At 31.7% G+C, this 20,778-nt stretch overlaps 1 long non-coding RNA gene across 1 annotated transcript; it reads left to right on the forward strand.

The window, feature by feature from the left end:
- The first annotated feature begins 6,832 nt into the window (after positions 1-6,832).
- LOC143056950 (uncharacterized) lies at positions 6,833-19,868 on the forward strand. Its single transcript, XR_012972576.1, has 7 exons — positions 6,833-7,135; positions 11,159-11,302; positions 11,897-12,124; positions 12,846-12,953; positions 14,082-16,510; positions 16,899-16,996; positions 18,513-19,868. It is a non-coding gene; the product is annotated as an uncharacterized LOC143056950 (long non-coding RNA).
- Positions 19,869-20,778: the final 910 nt, after the last annotated feature.

Consider the following 20,778-nt stretch of genomic DNA (forward strand, 5'->3'; position numbering starts at 1 on the left):
CATACAAAATTGAAGAATTTTTAAAAGTCAGCGAGGCTTTATTAAAACACTACAAAGACATATTTCAAAATTGCTAAGCAACAGTAAATAACTTTCAAAAATGTTTATAAACAACTTTGTGGAAAACAAGTGCAGAAGTTCAAGAAGTATAAGTCTATTGTGTAAATATAGCGATATAGATATCGAGAACGTTAACAATAATCAACACTGATAAAGAAATAGATCATTTAAGAAGTAAAAACTTAATCATGGATGCTGAAGATATTATCAAAACGTTTTTCATTGAACTTTTTATCAGGATCCTATATAACGAAAGTAAAAACACGTGGTTGGTTGAAATTTCAAAAGATGCATTTTCTGCAGGAAACACGACGGGTGCCACATGTCGAGCAGGATCTGCTTACCCTTCCGGAGCACCTGAGATCACCCCTATTTTTGTGGTGGGGTTCGTGTTGTTTATTCTTTAGTTTTCTATGTTGTGTCGTGTGTGCTGTTGTTTGTTTGTCTTTTTCATTTTTAGCCATGGCGTTGTCAGTTGTTTTAGATTTATTAGTTTGACTGCCCTTTGGTATCTTTCGTCCCTCTTTTAAGGAAACGGTTGTCTAGTGCTTATTTTCCGGTTACCACCAAAACCCTAACTCAACATCAACCCATATATTTACACATCTGCTGAAGATACGCATGGAGTCTGTACATATAACCAGTACTGAGTCCATAGGTCGTGAGGTAAAACAAGTTCGTATGTTTTGCCAAGTGTTTAGTCCTGTTACCATCGAAATGGCATTATGTACATGGCACATTCAATTTTTGATGAAGCTATAAGGTTATTAGATAACATTGACAAAGGCATTGGAGGCAAGGGATTCACTGAATTCGGAGTTGTTAAACGCATTGGAGATTTAAGTTTTTTAATCAGTATATGATATATTCACTAAAAATGGGATGCTATGATAAATTAGACAAAGCTGTCCAACCGGAAAAGGAGAAATTTTAAAGAAAGCTATTGCCATTGCTAATAGAATGGAATGTCAAATAAATGACATGACATCATAAAAACTCTGTCTGGAATCCATATAAGAATTGCCAAACTTTTCATAAGAACCAAAACAGACGAAAATATAACGAAAGCAAAACACCATTATAAAAAGCAATATGATCGCGAATCTGAAATTATATACGAGATTCTCTAGATTTCATCAAAGTGCTGTAATTCATTATGATGAATGTTGCATACAATTTCCTAAGTCTGATAAATTGACAGATGCCAAGGACAATTATTGTTCAATATAAAACGTCGGATAGGAGCTGATGCACTGTTTGAAGAGGAAATTAAAAAAGATTAACTATAGTTTAGTAAGTTTATAAACACTTAATATGTATCTTTGAAATCGTAAATACAAATGTTTTAACAAACACAAACTACAATACACAGGCATTAAAAAGGGGAAAAGGGGGGGGGGGAGGAGTTAACAAATAATTTTTAGAATTTATAGTTCGTTTCAGTTCTGATAATTCCATTTGGTTTCCAGGTACAAATTATCATCAAATAATGGACTTTTTGCAATTTCCGATTACAAAAGACAAGTTAATTTCGTGAAATAACTTGTCTTTTACAAATTTTAAAATGTTATTGAAGATATTGATTGAAACAAAGGGACCGTAAGGTGCTACCTTACACCTTGTCTCAAATCAAAATTAAAAAACTTGAACACACACTTTACTGGAAAAATTTCATGGGATATATAGCAGTTTTATAAACCTCCACTTTGATCATTAAGAATCCTAATGTTAGCTCACCAATAGAACACGATGAAACGTTGAGTTGAATTTTAATGAGGACCTGATGAGAGTAGAAACATCATGATAATCGTAGCGAGGTCGCAGAATAAGCAAGGCAGGAATGTGGTATAATTGAGCGGGATCGTTGTAGAAGCGTAATGAGGGCGTAGTAGCAATGTGATTGAAACAAAGTTTACATTTTTATTCAGCTCATCTGCGAGCTCACCACGATCTGAATTTATTTTAGATCGCGGTTAGCGTGGTGCGATCCTGGTCAAGTGGGACTTAAATGAACTAGTAAAAGTGTATGAATTTAAATTTACAACATTCTTTTGATGGAGTGCAGAATAACTACGCACAACAATCCGAGGGGAATAGATAAAGGGAAACTTGATGTTTAATTTTGGTGATTAATTATTATAAAAATTTAACTTTATGGGTACTTAGAATGAACATTATTTGTTTATTGTTTCAAATTATAATTTTGTGTGTCAAAAAATGAGAGATCGACTAAAATTGAATAAGAAAAAAGCCCTATCTGAATTACAAAGAACTGATTTGGAAATGGAGGAAGTCGAAAAAGATTGACAACAGTTCAATTCTATATCGGACCAATGACTTATATCTAAAAAAACATGGAAAGGAAGGCAAGAAGAAGAATTGAAAATAATACATATTCAGTGAATACATATTTTGGTCTCTAAACAACAAGTGAATGTCAACTGAATATAAAAAATGCGGCAATGTAATTATAATTATTTTCAATTGTCATATAGAACAGTACGTTTGATATTGAAACTGAATTATTTCCTGCTTCTGTAATATAATTATCTTTTATTTGATGTCATTATGGGTTGCACTTTATAGATACAACTGTTCCACAAACCACGCCTATTTTCGGAATATATACTATTTATAGATAATTTGTTTTGTTTATTAACTGGCTCCAAGATATAATGTACATTATTTTTGGAAATGCTACAAGTATATATACTAAGACATAAGAAGGGTTTGGGTGCCACATATATAACTCTCCAAATGAATAGCGGCGAAATTGAATTCTGAGGAACACCCTAAGTGAAGGGAAGGGAATTACATACTTTTAGTGTAAGTTTAAAATCGTAGAAGATTGGAGCATATACATGCTGAAAATATGCCGTACAGCCCTTTGTTTTGGATAAATTAATAATGCATATTGACTGTCTATTCTAGGGTATATATGCAATGAAAAATGTTAAATTTGATTACGACTTCAATCTCTAAGGTCCATTAGTGGTGAATAACTTATACATATACGCATTACTATTTCAGTAATTGAAATCTCACCAATCAATCAAGGACCACATTATTGAACTGTCACATTGAACTTGCCACTACAAAAACATTCTAACAATGTTCAATTGCACAAAAAGTGTTGAAATGTGTTTTGCTTTGAGTGAATTGAATTTTAATCTGTACGGCACTTGCCATGGCCTGTAATTTTCGTATGTTGATTTGCATTTGTCCCTTCCACTGAAGCATTGAAATAAAAGGTTTGATTGCATTAAAACAAGATGAAATCCGCTAAATGATGATTAAAACACTATATTAAGGGCATACGCTACAGTTTTGATCCCATATTAAAATTTTGCTGACAATTTGCACATAGCCTATATTGCCTAATCATATCAAATATGTAATAAAAAAAAACCCGTTCATGTGCTACTTGTTGAGTAAAATGAGGTCGAAATTGTATATATTTGCTAAAAATTTTGATTTCTGGACGTATTTTTCCCTTCGACAGAAAGACATAACTTTTTTTTTAAAAGACAAACACAAACTGCTCTTTGTTAAATTATTTGAAAAAACTCGTTTTATATACATGTCCTTTAAATTTATGCAATTTGTTTTTTTCAAATTACTCATATTTATCAAATTTTCACGACTGTAGAAAAAAAAACCATCCTTTTTTACTGTATATTTATCAAATTAAAAAAAAATCCACTTTTTACGTTTTCATGAAAATTGGCACATATAATCGTCTAACGTAATCAAACCAAATGACATTTGAAAAAAAAAGGGGTCCATGAATTCGTTTTTAAGTTAAATAAGTTTGAATGATAAAAATCAGTCGAAAACTGAATCTTTTCCCGATAAGTCATAGTTTGACGTCGCAACGTCATTACCTCCCCTGTAACTGTATCGTATGCACTTAAGTGAGGTATATTACATGTATCAATGTCTCTGTATTATTTAGTGTTTTTGTGTCTCAAGTTTATAGTTAAAAACTACTGAGACGGTATTTATCATGTACATCGATTTTCTATCATATGACAACCTTGTACAAATTCTACGTTTCGTTACCTGCATTTTGGAATAATACCACACTGAAACATACTCGTTATCAGCTATTACTATGAGCCTAAGATATCAACCGGAACATTTTGTCTGACTTTAACGCTTTCCCTCTCCTGTATTAAATCTAGTCTATTTACAAGTGAATCTATTTTCTAATGCCTTGAAACTTTGATAGAATTATCAATGACGAGTCGCGCTTAATTATATTGACTGAAAAGAAAATGATTATTTTAAAACGATTATGACGTTTATCAAAACAGACGAATTCAGCGAATAAAATAAACAGCGTTACACAACTTGGTTAACATTTGTTATCATTAAACAAAACAAAGAAACTTTAAAGATTTAGTATGTTGCTTTTGTAACTATAGTTCTCAAAAGTACCAGAATTATAATTTTATACGCCAGACGCGCGTTTTGTCTACATAAGACTCATCAGTGACGCTCAGATCAAAATAGTTAAAAAAGCCAAATAAATACAAAGTTAAAGAGCATTGAGGACCCAAAATGGTATGTTTTCTCGTTTTTTTTCTGTTGCTCTCTGAAGGCTTAAATGAAGATTATTGAATGAAGTGTTATACCACCTTTTATTTAATTCAATATTCTATAAAAAAAAAACACCAAATAAAAAATAAAGATATATGTTTATGACCCAGAATATTTTTTACTGCCATAAAATGTAGGATAAATTTATACGTACAACTGTCAAATTCTAAGGAATATTTTTTTCGACACTTTTTTTTTCAACTGGATATTTTACCTTTATTTCGGATATACATATATGGTATGATACTTAACCCCTAAGGCATGATTTTCATGTGTTGAAGAATGTATATTTAAATCAGTATAATTGAGATCTGAAGCTGGTATGTTAGTAACTGCTAGTTGTCCTTTGTTAATTTTTGCATCATTGTCGAACCCAGATTCTCTTTTAAACTGGGTTAAATTGTGCGTATTGCTGTGTTTGTTTATTCTACAAAGGCATGATGTATAAGTGGAAGGGTTGATATCTCACAAAACATGTTTAACCACGCCACATTTTTGCGCCTGTCCAAGTAAGGAGCCTCTTGCCCTTGTTATCTTGTATGCTTTTTAAAATTTATTTTAGTAAGTTTAGGAGTTAAGTATCTCGTCCACTGTCATCACTGAACATGCTAAACTATTACACATGACTAGCTGAAGCCCGCCGTTGCGGGATTTGCTCACTGTGTTGAAGACCCATATGTGGCCGTCTGCTGTTTTCTGTTATGGTTGGGTTGTTGTCTCTTTGAAATTCCAATTTTACAATCTTATCTATCAATATGCTGTTGTTTAACCTTGTCAGCGTAATTTGCGTGTTAAAGTAACTTACAGCAAATTTATCTATGTCCATCTAACACACGTTTATGTGTCACATATCTCTACTTCAGGATATGTAGGATTGATCATATTAAGATGGCCTAAAACATGTCATTTAAAAAGAATATAGTAGGACAAACGTAGTACCTTAATAATAATAAGGTTGACAGGAAGACTAAAAGAGAAGTCGGTAAACCACATTGACCTAAATGTTTGTAAATGATATAATTTGGAAGAGAAAAGAAAACAATTGTACCATTCTTATTCTACAATAAGCGTTGTCAGCTGACGAGATACTAAAGATATGTTTATTTCCTTTACAAGAGCAAAAACAATAAACAATTATAAAATATAACTAATTTTCATATACAAAATTTCGAGTAAAAAAATAAATGATTTTGAAATGTTCTTACTATATAGAACAGTTTTTGCTCTTTCTTAACCAGTGGCTGTTTGGATGTCCTATGACCCCTCTGAGTAGTCTCATTGGCAAAAGTACCATATTTTTTATTTGTATATGTGGTAAAGTTTTACTTATTATGGCCAAAAAAAATGGAATCTTTGTATTGTTTCTATTTTAAATCATTATTTGGAAGTTTCATAACGAGTGGGAATTTGATATTGCTTGACATCAAACATAAGTTAATAATTTCAATATAATATTGGCGAAATGCATACGACGGGAACATGATAAAAATGGTGAACCCATTGATATGACTAATCAAATTTGAAGTAAAATCACGCATTGGAAGCAAACAAAATGAACCAAATATTCGTTCAACATATTTACCATAAAACAAGAACAATATAAAAATAAAACCAATTTTAAAATTATATCTGTACAAGTAAACAACCGAATTTTGCAGAAGCTTTTGTTTTTGGCATATACAATGCATTTATATAAAATTACTTCCTTCATTCTAGTTTGTGCATATCTCATTTCATTTTTTCTATCATCAACCTAATTTACGGGGTCATGAACAGAATTCAAACAATTTTCCATTTTTCCATTTTAAAACTTTTTTTTTAGAATTTGCGACAATGCCTTTTTGTGTAAATAGAAGTTTGCTATTATCTTTGGAATTTATGAAATATGCTTTTGTATATTTTTGCCTTATATATAAATCATTCTTGAAGAAAGGGGGAAATCGTGCGATTCACATAAAGTGAAGGATGCGATTTAGGTATGTTGATTTGAATTATATTTCAACGTTTGATTGTTAAACTGTCTCTGTTTACTACTATTACCTATCAACAAAAGCGTTTGTTTGTTGACATGTCATTTTTTAATTATATTTAATTATGAACCAGCAAGGTCCTTTTTTTTGTACAAAATAGAAAAAAAAATATATAATTCAACAAACGATCATATTTACATTTACATGTTTCCACACAGTGTTCATGGAATAAAGTGCAATCCTAATCAAATAAATTTAAAATGTCACACCTTGACAATTATTTCGATTTTTGTTTTGTTTTGATTTTTCTATTTAGATTATAGTGGATATTGAAATTGTAATTCACATCAAAGATAAGGAAGTCCATTTTGGTGACAACATACAATTAGAAGTACAACTCTTTTTTTAGCATAAGTAATGTTTACTTCCTGATGTGTTCAATGCAAAATGACACGGAAAGCTGCCATTAATTTCTTTTATTTCATAATATTTATGACGAAGTGGTAAGTCAGTTATTTTTTGTATGTATTTGTTTTCTTTTATTTCGTTTTATTATTCAAGATGTATTTGTCTCAAAGGGAATTAACTAGGCTTTTCATTAAACTTTTATTACCCGGATCCTTATGAATACTTGCTGCTTAATTACTTATTGATATCACATGTAGCACTTATATACTAGTGACCAAATATTAGCGCGTTAAAGACTGGATTGTAGATTATTGTTCAATTTTGCAAATTCAAGTTCCTGTCACCTTTATTATATCATATATGTCATGTTAAGGATAAATACATATATCTAAACAATTATACTTGTTTGTAATAATAATCCACTTTTAAACAAATAAGAAAAAAAGAAAAGGAAGACTAGTATCTCAATTGTTTGTAAAACAATTGAAAGGTCTTTCCTGTAAAAGTGATGTTTTCGTAATGTTCTTTGTACGACCTTTCGTTTGATATACGACAAGCATACCTTCTGAAACTTTTCGCTTTTTACACTTAATGACCTCATCCGCCTACATTTTTGAGATCGGAAGTATGATAAATGTAACACAAAGTAGATGAGCTTTCATTTGATATGCGACAACGCCATGTTCTAAAAAGTTTGATTTTTGCACTTAATAACCCCATCCAACCAATTTTTGGAGGTTGGGAATTTGATATTTCAAATGTACACATCATGACCTTTCATTTGATATACAACAACCCTATAGTAAAAGAAAAATTTATTTTTTGCACTCAATGACCCCATCCAACCAATTTTTGGGGGACGTCAATTTGAAATTTGAAAAGTACGCTTTATGTTCTTTCATTTGATATGCGACAACCTTACCATCTGAAAAATTTGAATTTTTGCACTAAATGACCCCACCCTTCCGCCTGGGATGAAAAAGAGGTTTAAAATTTTCATTTTTAAGTAGAGTTTATTGAGACCTTCAATTTGATATACAGCCCTTGGATGGTGTTGACTTCCCAAAACAACGTGTATGGTGTAATGGTGTATGGCATATGGTGCAATGGTGTAAGGTGTATGGTGCTATGGTGTATGGTGTAAGGGGAATGGTGTAATGGTGTATGAGGAATGGTGTGATTGTGTAACGTGCGATCGGGAATGGTGTGAATGATAGTGCACGACTTTTCATTGGTTGAAAACGAATTTTTTTTTTTTTCGGATTGTAAGCATAAACATAATAAAAATCTTAATATATAAAATGTTATTGTATTATGGGTAATTTCGGATCGTGTAGATATAATGGGGAATGGTGTATGGTGTAAAGTGTAAGGTGTATGGTGCAAAGGTGTAACGTGTATGGTGTAATGGTACAAGGTGTATGGTGTAATGGGGTATGGTGTATGGTGTAATGGTGTATGGTGTTAGTGGGAAGTTTACACCATCCAAGGACTGTATCAGATGACCCCATTTGACAAAGTGCCAAAAATGATGCAATATCAACGATATAAGTTATGAAATTTACAAAGTCAATGCAAAACATGAAAATTTCAAAATGATTTTTTGGTGTTTTTTTTAAAAGGAATGTTTTTGGTATTTGGTCAAACATATAACTATGTTAACCTCTTCAATTTCTTAAACATTTTAAGTGGTAAGCTGTTGTTGATTCAGAAATACATGCCGCCGCTCGCAAAATTTCAAACTGCATTATCTCTAAAACAACAATAGATATCTCAAATCTGTTAAATGGTAACTGATCTACAGATAAAGGACAACATTATAGAAAAATAATTGGGACAATTTCAAAGTTCACCAAGGTCACAATTAATCATCAAATATATGATGCAATACCAAACTTGAGAACCGGAAGTCGTAGAGACATGGGATTACCACCATTCAACTCAGGACCACTTGACCTTTCAAATATCACAAGGTCAAGGTCATAGTATAATGTGAAGGTCAAGGTGAAATTTCATCATGGCCTGACATTGACCTCAAATTGAAGGTCTGGAATTACTGATCATCTTTGCACTTTATAGTAGATTGATATCTGTTACCTTTAAAAAGATATACACAAAATACTATACTTTTAAGAATCATGCCGTTGTAACTTTTGAACAGACGGTCGGACATTTTTGGGCTTAGTATGTAAAATGTAGAGCTCGTCGAGAGGAACAAATTATACGCTGTATGTATGCAGCAAAGTCTTATAGTTTTCCTAATATGTAAGCTTGAAATTGCAGCGTAATTTTTTTTTGCACTCAGTGACCTTTGACCTTGGGTGCAAATTAAAGGTCACATGAACTTAAGATTATTGGTGTAGGTCCCAAGTTTTTACGACTTCCGGTTCTCGAGATACAAATTTTCAAAAATTGTGTATATTTTTTCAAGGGAAATAACTCCTTATAAGGGTTAACAACAAAATGATTGTATATGTTAATTAACATTGCCATCTGGTCTTGTACATGTTGCCGTTTTCAAATAGATTCTATCTTGAATACTTTTTGAGAAAAATGTAAAAGAAAGAAATTGCTTCAAGGGGACGTTACTCTCATAGGAAATGATGAAATTTTTAGCAGCCTCATATGGTAACACATCATGATGAGATCTAACTATTGTCCAAATAAGGTCATGATATCTGCAAAAACAACGAGGTGGGGTCATGTCGAAAAAAACCAATAAAAGGGAGATAACTTCTAAAGGGGATGATGAAATCCTACACAGCCTCATCTGGTAATACTTCATGATGAGGTCTACCGATGGTCCATATTTGGTCTTGATAACTCGAATAGAAACGAGGGGAGGCCATGTCAAACAAATGCTGGATGAAAAAAAAAAAAAAAAAAAAAAAAAAAAAAAAAAAAACAGGAGAAAAACAATAAGGTCTTTCCTCGCGGAGAGGAAAGACCTTAAAAAACCCGGATGAGATGAAAACAATGCCTATAGTATTTGAACTCTTACAAATGATCATATATAAATTGATGTACAAGAAAGTAGTATATTTGTAGGAACGTTTTTCTCTGTACTGTCTTGTTATTCATGTGTTATTAACTATTTGAAATGATACAAATACTGTTTTTGAATAAAACAAACACCGTGTTGGACTCATAAAAATTGTAAATTGATACTTTTATTTAATGTTTTCGCCACCAATTAAGCTGCACATAATTTTATAGCCAAAATTAATCCTGATGACATACCGAAATATGAAAATCAATATTAAGTTAGTGAAAGTTTGTTCAAATTTTCGCCAACAATATATAGATTTATATTCATTGAATCGGTCTAAATAAATAGGACGAGGAATAATTGTTCAACGATATTACATAATGTTTAATCAATTGTTCGTATTACCTTCCGCCAAAAGTGTATTTGCCAGATTGGGAACCTGTACTTGGAAATGAAACATGATACCGTTGATTCACTATTATTCGCTACATACCAATGTTCGTAGGTACCGTGTGATGAGACAAACCACGAATTCAAATGTTAAACGAATTACAAATTTTCTATAGGCTTAATTAACACAACTTGGCAAAACCACGTAATTAAATATCCTCAAAATGAAAGTTTTTTTCTCAAACCACGATAAGAAATGATTCACTTTATACTTGTTTGGCTTAAAAATTATTTTGATATGAGCGTCACTGATGAGTCTTATGTAGACGAAACGCGCGTCTGGCGTACTAAACTATAATCCTGGTACATTTGATAACTATTCACAGTACATGTAGTTACGTTCCTTACACATATACCTATACGCTGTTATTACTGTTGTTTCGCTCCCGAGTAATACTTAAGCTGTTAACGCGGAGTTCAACTTTTACCTAATTGCCATCTTAAACCTTCCCTAGCACCGATACCAGCGGAAATCTGTACGAGAAAACTATTATGCTACAAATGTGCATTACCTAACACACCTGTAAATAATTATTCACTCTATAGGCAAAGAGACTACATTTAGTAAGTATGTAAGAATAAGGAAATAATTGTTGTTAAAATATTTCGGTTGACATGTTAGACTGTTTTTTTTATTTTTTTTTACCTTAGTTTACAAATCTTATCTTAATATCTTCAGCAAATAACTTCTTAAATGGTATTGTTGTAAATAGATAAGCTGATTTGGTTTACAGAAATTGGTAAGACACTTGCAAAATGGAACCAGAGGTATCTGAAAGTTACAAAAAACTGACACACGAAGTTGCATTAGGACTATCGAAAGGTACTTTATTAACGGTGTTAATTCTTAACGTTTCATAGCTATGTATATTGGTAAAACAAATGGATCAAAGAGTTTCTGTTCGATGCATTATGAATTACAAAGCCAAAGAGGTTGCAAATAGTGATGCAAAGGAGCAAACAGAGCAACGTACATAACAAATGTCTCTGAATAAAAAAAGGCACCAAACTTAGAATTATCAAGCATGAAATCGAAATAACTCTCTCAATTAGGTTGACTGTCAAAAAAATATTTACAATAATTGGATTTCTCTTCTAGAGTTTACTCAATATTTATTGAAAAAAGGAGATTAAAAATACAGACTTTGATAAAATCTGTACAGTAAATAATTAAAGAATATTCAAAATACAAAGGCAAAATTTGAAATACATGAATTGATAATGACATTTTGAAAGCTATTACGTATACAGTGTAATAATCATGAAGAAATTTAAATTTAAATTTCGGGTGTGACGAGTGACTTCAAAATGTAAAATGAGTTTGATTTAAAGACCGTAACGCAGTAAGTAAGTAAGTAAGTTTGAAATAACAATGAGTTTGTTTATATTACTGCACTGTCTTATTTGTACTTTGTAGATAATATAAAAGAAATAAAATTTGTATTAAGAGATTTCAAAAAACGCGCACTGGAAAAGGTAATCAACGGAACTGATCTGATACAATTGTTAGAAGAAAGAGATTGCCTCTCTGTAGATCAGGTTGATAAGTTAGCACATCTTCTTCGTACAATTAGTCGACATGACCTTGATAAAAAAGTCCAAATGTTTAAAGATTCTGCTATATCGAGTTATTTGGCTGCTCATGGTAAGTATTAATGTCAACCAAATATTTCCACTAGAACAACAATATTTTTAGGTACCTGTAACTGCCAAATTGTAATGTTTGCATATGCATTAGATTCGTAAACTCATTTATATGTTTTAAGTTGACATTTATAACCGAATACTTGTACATCATTTTATATAACTCTAATTTTTTCTCTTTCTCGTGTGTACATTAGATGCATGGTAGTTTTTAGATTTGAACAAGCTGCCTGTAACTGGTAGAGCTCTCAGATCTGTAATTATTTGTTATTGGGATGTGAAAGTACCTTGTCATTTCCGGTCTTACATGTTTTTAAATGATATGTTTTGCTTTGTATCGAACTGATGAGTAAATATGAAAATAAGGAGATGTTATACGATTGCCAGTGAGACAACTTTGCAATTGGTTTTAACTTTCAAGCCATTTTTAACTCAGGTCATCAGATTTATTGTTTGAATTATGTTTCATTTGACATTTTCGTGACATATATAGCTAACTTTACGGTATGGGTTTTGCTTATTGTTTAGCACGTAAATTACCGATGATGACTTGTATGGCATTTGGTGTCAGATGGAGTGTTGTCAACTTTGAAATCATACCACATCTTATTTGTATGTAAGATTTGCATAATTATTCATGTTTGTGTTACTCAGATATTATTTATCATGTGTATGATTTCTAGAAACAGATGAATAATTATATTTAATCCTTATGTTTTTAGATTACTTTGGACTAAAGAGTATGCATGTCAATACAAATTATATGGAGACATTAGAATACAGAAATATATGTGACCATCTGAAGCAAGACAACCTTGTTATCTTGAAAGGTGTGATGTTAAAATAAAAATGCATGCATGATATTTAACTAGACACATGTAATGTAAAACATAAGTCAGTTATATTTGTTTATGCTTAAGTATGAACTTTAGCAAGTACTTAACTTGGAGAAAGGTATTATTATACTGATACAAACTTTAAATGTTGTTAAGTGACCAATGCTCAAATGATCTCTTGATTGGTTGCTTTCACAGATTTATTTCATTGTCAGTGTAAGATAAAAGCTATAGTGCATGGTTTTGTTTTTCTTTATTTCATTTCATTTATGGATACGTTGTTTTTGTGATGAACAATGATAGAAATATTTTACGATTTTGGAAAATACTCACAAATTGTATTGAAGACATTAAATACGATAAGATGAAATGGTAGAAATTGTATAAGTTTTCTAGTTGGAATGTGAGTTGTAATATTTAGTGAGAAGTTATCTTATTGTTTGCTCACAGTTCAAATTATTAGATTCAAAATTTGATTAAAAACTATTTCAAAGCCAATATTGTAGTACAGCTCTTCATACCAAAAACTACTTTTTTGTGCGAAGTAATAACTAAAAGAAAATTTCAAATATAATCCGTAGATATATAGATTCTTGCATTTTCCATACTTTTATCAGAATATTAGAAATTACTGTTCCTCAACGCAGCAGGTATAGTTATTTTAGTTGTGTTAAGCTAAAGATTTTGGTTATATCTAATTTTAAAACCCTTTTCTTTTTTTGCATTGCTTTGGTATTGTTTGATAGTTTTCTCTTAATATCTTTAACGACACCAATCTAACTTTAAACTGATTTTGATTTTGTTTTAATTTTTAACTTTTAGACCATTTCAGTCATAATAATTTTGTTATATTCCTAATGGTAAGCTATGGAAAAAAATAACTGACACTCCCAAAAAAATGAAAATGAATAGACTAATAAAATCTAGTATACAAGCAAGACTAGTACTTTAGTTTGTAAATGACCGTCTATATGTGTAATGACAGAATGAAGGGAGAAAGCTCATATTAACCTCGCTTCTCGTTTGTATCATTATTAAAAGAAAATCTCATATATACACATTATTTTCTTTACTTTAAATATATATATATATATATATTCAGTAATCAGGTTTTATTTTCAGGGCCTCCAGGTACATGGAAATCGCAGCATGCTTTTAAGTATGCTCACTATTTTTCACAAGAACAAAAGAATGACCTTAAATCTTTGGTTTGGAGAGTTGATTGTAGCACAGACATCAACATTTATAACTCCCTTTCGCACCTAATGAACTATTTTAAGATACATTGCATTAGTTCTGAAAATCGCATCGAGGAATCTATAGAAATGATGATAATGAGTACAGTAGCCACATTGGAAAGTGAATGCTACAAGGACAGTAAGCATTTGTTCATCCTTCTTGGAATTATCTGTACAACATTACCGAAGGAGATAATCAATACAATTTTAAAACACCTGAAACCACATGAAAATATTCTTGTTATACTTACTGTAAATGAATCACTTTCAGAAGACTTTGAAAACAATGTCATTGAAATGCATGGAATGACAGAAGAAGAAGCAATTGCCTTTCTAGACGTACCTGACAGCATGGCGGCAAAAAATGTCGCCAAAATACTTAGTTTTTCGCCTGCTGGTCTTGTTTATGCAAGAACATACATGCATCAAACAAAAATAAGCATAGAACATTACCTTAAACGTTTTGAAAATATAACAAGTATAGAGGATCAAGAAAATTCAACGACAAAAGCATGCCAACTTCTAATTGACCGTGCCGACGAGAAACTTAAGAAACAGAAAATAAAGCTACTACAGTATTTACCATACTTTAACACTGATAACATACCAGTTTTTTTGCTAAAATCTCTTTTACCAAGGAACCTCAGTGACAACGAGAAATCGTCATTGATCAATACATTCCTAAAAATTCTAACCAGCTACTCTTTAATTGCAATTAGTGGTCAAGATGATAGTCGGGTAATCGCAGCACATTCTTACACACTTATGATACTGAAATCTTCTAAGACAAAAGATGAAAGACTGGCTCATATGGAAACCCTACTTGACTATTTTGTCAGTTATATGGACTTAGATGCACGCTTACTGGAAGTTATTCACAGAAATGTTCTTCTTGTCAATCACGCGAAAGCCTTTCTTAACAATTTTGAAGATGAAAGTGAATCCCAAACATGGGATCAAAAAGCCAGAAAGTGTTATCTCTACGCAGCAATTGGAATTACATATCGCATGTACGGAAATGCAGAACTTTCGGCTGATGTTTATCTATCTAAAGCAAAACACATGATTTATAGAGCAGCATTATGCGGTGGTGAACTACCTTGCGATAGAACAAGCGAATGTCCAGATACATTAAACGACTATCTTAGTGGAAGCAAAGCCATACAAGATCGAGCAAAAGAAATATTCGAGAATCTTTTGCTTAAAGGGAAAGAACTGTCTCCCAATTTCATCGAATGTTTTGTAGAAAACAAATACAGAAATTCACGAAGCATTGAACTTTTATGTAAATATGGTAACATCAGCATCACAGATATAAAGAACAATCAGCTTTCTGGTCACAATATTGACCAACTTAGAATTAAAAACTTAATCATGGATTCAAAGCACATTGCTGAAACATTTTGGATAGAACTGTTAATTACAACATTGTACAATGCAAGCAAAAATACTTGGCTAATGGAACTGTCCAAAGATGAGAGAAATAACCTACGTAAACGTATTTCTACTGCATCTACTGCATCTAGTATATGCTTTCCAGTGACATCTGACATTTTGCTGGAACACCAGCTTTCTCATGGATTAACAAAACATCTAGAAGAATTTATGAAATCCCTTAATATAAATAAGAATTCAAAGCATTCATCAGTAGCCCAGAAAATTCAGAAATTTTGCCCCATATTTAGTCCTGTTACTCATAGAAATGGTATTCTATACATGCTACGGTCGATTTGTGATAAGCAGCCGGGTTTGTTGAAAAGTGCCATTGATTTGTTAAGCGAATTAGATTCTAATACCGATGGTATTGGGTTCACAGAGTTTGGTGTTGTAAAGCGTATAAAGGACTCAAGTCTTTACCATTACGTTATGATCGACAAACTAAAAATGGAATGTTACGAAAGATTATCTAAATCTGATACATTAAGTGAAGAGGATCATTTGGGAGAAGCTGTTAAAATTGCTGAACAATTAGAAAAAGAAATAGACAATATGGAATCATGGAAAGCACTCTCAGGAATTCACTTAAAGATTGCTAATGTGTTCAAATTAAAAAACACTGAGGAAAATATACAGAGAGCGAAATATCATTATAAGAAGGCATTTGATCGTGAGTATGAAAGTAACAACACCAGACTCACTCGTTTTCATCTCAAAGCTGTTGTCCGTTATGCCGAATGCTGTATTCAATTTCCAATGAAGGCGGAACTTATGGATGTCTCAAAATTGTTGAAAGGTGTTAAACATAGATTTAGGTTTATCCATGAAGCCGACTCTTTGTTTGAGGATGAGATAAGCGAGATCAATAAGTGCTTGGTAAGTGAACATGGCATCACAGATAAAAAAAATTGCGCAAACCTCCAAAATAAAGAAATCACGTCTTTTCATCAGTAAATAATCAAAAATTCCAATTTTATGAAATATTTGAATAACAATAGACAAATTTATCTTGATAATGAGTTTAGTTTCGTTTTAGATCGATCTTTAAATTCATTCTTGTAGAATGAAACGGCAACATGAAACGAACAAAATAAAATTGAGAGAAAAGGTATTTACAAAAAAAGGTCAATAAAAAGGTAAGACATAGTAAAAATGGAAAGTCCATAAAACAAGAAAGAATCTTTAATACATGACTGCGAATGTGTCGTTCGTTTGTATATTTGGTCTCTTGTTTGTAGATACAAAACATCATTTTATTATTCAGGGTAATTTAGAAGAAAAAGCCGACGGAATAAACATGTCTTCTAATGAAGATCAAAATGAATTACGTCCAAGTAAATATGCCCAAACAGACGACCTGGAGTAAGTATGCGTGCATTTGACCTTATTATTTGCATTGACTATATTTTATAATTAATACAGGTGATTACGCATGCTGTGTTTATCGTTTTTGTGAATGGAAAACAAACGTTTTGTTATAATGTATTCTGTTGCTGTTTTGTAACATTTCAATAATAACGTTTGTCTTGAAAAGTTTATTATCTTTATGGAACACTCGTTTCAAGGAAATAATGTTCCATATTTAAACGAACGAAAAATGCTATCCTAGGCTTTCAATGTGCTGACAGCGTTTGGTCGACTTGCTTGTAAAAGACGTTATATAAATGAGAGCTTACAATTATATTAAATGCTAATAGAACTATTATATTGAGTAGTCACTTTGTATTATGTATAGAGTGAACTTGAAAGTTGGTACAATGTATGTATAGTTGACTAAAGTAACAGTTCCACTTGGAGGACACGAGACATAGTCTGGTTGGGATTAACTGTCCGACAAAATGAGAAGAAGCTTCCTCGATAAATGTTGTGTTTCTGGTTATCGAATCATCAACACATCTTTGATAACTATTTACACCACTGGGTTGATGCCACTGCTGTTGGACGTTTCATCCCCGATGATATCACCAGCTCAGTAGTCAGCACTTCGGTGTTGACATGAATATCAATTATGTGGTCATTTTTATAAATTTTCTGTATACAAAACATATTATTATTTGAAAAACTAAAGATTTTCTTACTCCAGGCATAGATTACCTTAGCCGTATTTGGCACAACTTTTTGGAATTTGTGATCCTCAATGCTCTTCAACTTTGTACTTATTTGGCTTTATAACTATTTTGATATGAGCGTCACTGATGAGTCTTATGTAGACAAAACGCGCGTCTGGCGTACTGAATCATAATCCTAGTACCTTTGATAACTATTTACATCACTGGGTCTATGCCACTGCTGGTGGACGTTTCGTCCCCGAGGGTATCACCAACCCATTAGTCAGCACTTTGGTGTTGACATGAATATCAATTATGTGGTCATTTTCATAAATTTCCTGTTTACAAAACATATTATTATTCGAAAAACTTAGGATTTTCTTACCCCAGGCATATATTATCTTAACCGTATTTGGCACATCTTTTTGGAATGTTTGATCCTCAATGCTCTTCAACTTTGTACTTTTTTTGCTTTATAACTATTTTGATATGAGCGTCACTGATAAGTCTTATGTAGACGAAACGCGCGTCTGGCGTACTAAATTATAATCCTTGTACCTTTGATAACTATTTGGTAATAAAACCGGCCGTTTGGTAATGGTATTTAAAATGTTGATGATCCATCAATTAGCTATGCGATGCCAGTGGCATACCTAATATTTTGCACTATTGTGGGACACCTGTTTGTCAGTTTCTAACTGAATTTCATTCAAACTATTTTATAAAAGATGTAGATGTGGTATGATATAAAATGCGTCAGTTAGAACTTATATGAAAAAAATACTTTTTCCATTCTTTTCATTTATGCATTTTTATATATCTATTTGTAGGGATTACTATGCAATGTGGCTATTGGAAAAGAAAAGAGATTTGCTAATAGCAGACAAAGAAATGACTGAGACTGAACTAAAGAGAATAAGTTCAGAGCTCGAATCAAGAAAGAACAAAATTGCAGAAAACAATTTGTTAAAAGAAAATTGAGTTGTAACCAAAGATTCGGTCATTCTAATTTTTTTGGGGGACCTATGTCGTGTCTCAATTTCATTCGTTTCTTGACATGCGAAATCTGCTATATCCATCAATCAAAATTAAAAGAACAACTAAAAAATTATATAAATAACTAAATGCCACTACGGTTTGATCATGTTGATTTCTAAGTAACATAATTAACAAATTTGTCTTTTAGCTTGAAAACTAATAGATAGGTGCAGTGGAAACAGCAAACAGCAAATATGATCAGCAAAGCAATTTCTACAAAAGGCCAAAGAGATTGATATTAGTTATGATAACAATCTGGAGATTTGGTTAAAAAATGCCGAAATAAAAAAAACCAATTAAGGACTTAACATAGACGTTATTGTAAATATTAAGAGATTTGGTATGATCACAAATTCGACAACTATCCACCTGATTTCAAATGAAGCTGGTATAAGTTATTAATGACCAAAGTGGAGCTTCGAACATGGTGACAACATATATACCGAATGGTCGGTTATAAAAGGCCCCAACAGAAAAAAGTGAATCATTCAAAAAGAGAATTGGAATGATCTGATTTTAAACAAGTAAATTAAAGCAAAACAAATATTGTATTATGATTATTACAATTTTGACTTTAACGTGCATCTTGAAAACTATGGTGAATAGCTAAAAAGCTGCAAAATATGATCAAATAAAAAGTCAACAAAAATCCAGATTTAATCGAAACTACCGAATGACTTTTAATAGCAAAATTAATCAACAAAATCTTCACAAATTTCGACATATTCAAACAACAGGCTGACCGCTTGTATTTGGAGAAGACGGTAGAAGTTTGTTTTTCCTGTTTCTCGTCCTTCTTGTATATTTGAAAACAATAAATCTATCCAAACAAAAAACTTCTTTTATTAGTTAGTGTCGTTTAAGAACGATTTCCTAATTAGTTGTCAGGTTTTATCTATTATCTCTACAACTTTAAATAAACGGTAGAAATTGCAAATATGATCAGCAATAAATACTCAATCATAATTCCTTTGAATGACTCTGTTATTTTTCGTAAAGGAAAATTTTTGACTAGTGTTTGAGTTTTTGCATGAACATGTTTTTACATTTATCACATGTATTATTTAAATTTATGACAGGTGAGCAATATGTGTGGACCTTTCTTGCTTAACATGCATTTAATGAATAATTGTTTGATAATAATAAGTTGTAAATATACGGAAAATGTTCCTTTATGTTAAGAATTGTATTTTTAAATGGTATATAAAGAATCTGTTTCTAATTCTTTGATGACCTATTTGTATCAAGTATTTAAAAAGTGTTGATACACATGTGAATACTGACGATCTCAAAAGAAGATGATTGGTCAAGTTTCAAGGTTATAATCTATCCTGATATCATCATAGATGTTAAAGAAAAGGTTTCACATTCCGAAATATGTGTTTAATTGGTAACAAGAGTGCACACTGTTAAATGTCTTATATAGATATAAGAAAATGTGGTACGAGAGCAAATGAGACAACTCTCCATCCAAGTCACAATTTTAAAAGGAAACCATTATAGGTCAACGTTCGGTCTTCAACACGGGGCCTTGGCTCACAACGAACAACAAGCTACAAAGGACTACAAAAAATAAATAGTCTAAAACCATTCACACTGGAAAACCAACGATCTAATCTATATAAAAAAACAAGAAACGAGAAACACTTAAAAACCAGACCAGCAAACGACAGCTACTGTTCCTCGACAGGTGCAAACAATTGTAGCGGGTTTAAACGTTTGAATGGTACCAAAACATAACCCTTATATAAGACAATAGTGTAACATCAAAACATAGAAAGACACACTATAAGATATCAATTTTTAATGGCTTAACTCAACCAGAAGACGTAGTAACACAAATGAACATAGTCAGTTACCTGTATTATTTATTATTGAATTTATATTCAAAGTGTGCAACATGACGGGTTGCCTGTAAGTATCACATAAACCTAAAATGTTCTATGATATTGATGTCTGTCATATGAACAAGGCCTGACAAACATTAACACCTTACAATCATTTGAATCAACAACTATACTAGTCCACCTATTGTTTATAGTATCTTATAAATTGACA

Source organism: Mytilus galloprovincialis, chromosome 13 (assembly GCF_965363235.1).
Source record: "Mytilus galloprovincialis chromosome 13, xbMytGall1.hap1.1, whole genome shotgun sequence".
In the NCBI taxonomy this organism is placed as follows: Eukaryota; Metazoa; Mollusca; class Bivalvia; order Mytilida; family Mytilidae; genus Mytilus; species Mytilus galloprovincialis.